Raw genomic sequence first — 970 nt, forward strand, 5'->3', positions numbered from 1 at the left:
ATTAATTATTAGTTTTTTTTTTTATCAACTCGCAAACCTCAGTTTGGGAAACCCTGCTCTAATGGACATAAAAATACATAATTTTACCTAATATTTTTGTGTAATATGTTAATTAGATTAAAATCCTTTTAATACTTTTTGTATTTATAAAAATGTATAAAATATATACAATTATGCTTCCTTTTTAGTACTTTAATTCAAATTCAGGATGATTAGTTAAGTTAGTTTGTTGTTTGCCTTTCAATTATCAAAAAAAAAAAGATTGTTTTTTGTTTGTTAATTTTCTGCTCTGAATGAAATGCATACACATAATTGAATTTCTTTCAATTTCAATTTATTTTTTCCTAAAAATTCTCTATATTTTGCCCTTCTTTAATGATTTTAATAACATTTACGCTGTTTTCTACAACAATAAATTACCTTAATTTAAAATTGCATTTTAATGTAAGAATGTTGACAAATGCTAATATTATAGCATAAAATACTATTGATTGTATTTAATTAAATATATATATATGTACATTTATTCATTTAATATCATATTTCAATGTAATAACGTTGACCAATGCTAATATTATAGCATGAAATGCCTTACTCTATTGAATGTAATTGTTTTTAAAAACATTACCTTTGTTTATTTAATTTCAGCATATTTTACACTCCTGCTAGTCGTCTAGTAGAGACTGCGGTTAGTTTAGTACAGGCAGTGTTTGGGTGAATCTGACTAAATCATGTCTGGGTCATATCAAAATGAATAAAAGGAAGCAGAGCAGATATTTTGCACAAAGAATCTGTGCTGTTTTACAATCAAAGTTTGTTTAACAACCGACTCGCAACACAATGCTCAGATGTTGAGATTCCCAAACTTTTTTGTCAGCCGAACTTATTTACTTGAATATTTAATATTTGTATTTATATTTAATATTTAGTTGAATATATATATATATATATATATATATATATATATATA

The 970-nt window shown here is 24.2% G+C and overlaps 1 protein-coding gene across 1 annotated transcript in view; it reads left to right on the top strand.

Moving 5' to 3' along the window:
* fat4 (FAT atypical cadherin 4) overlaps positions 1 to 970 on the top strand; it is a 132,464-nt gene that overhangs the window by 94,641 nt on the left and 36,853 nt on the right. The gene's annotated exons all lie outside the window — the stretch shown is intronic.

Source organism: Sinocyclocheilus rhinocerous, unplaced genomic scaffold, assembly GCF_001515625.1.
Source record: "Sinocyclocheilus rhinocerous isolate Xijiao unplaced genomic scaffold, SAMN03320098_v1.1 scaffold1439, whole genome shotgun sequence".
In the NCBI taxonomy this organism is placed as follows: domain Eukaryota; kingdom Metazoa; phylum Chordata; class Actinopteri; order Cypriniformes; family Cyprinidae; genus Sinocyclocheilus; species Sinocyclocheilus rhinocerous.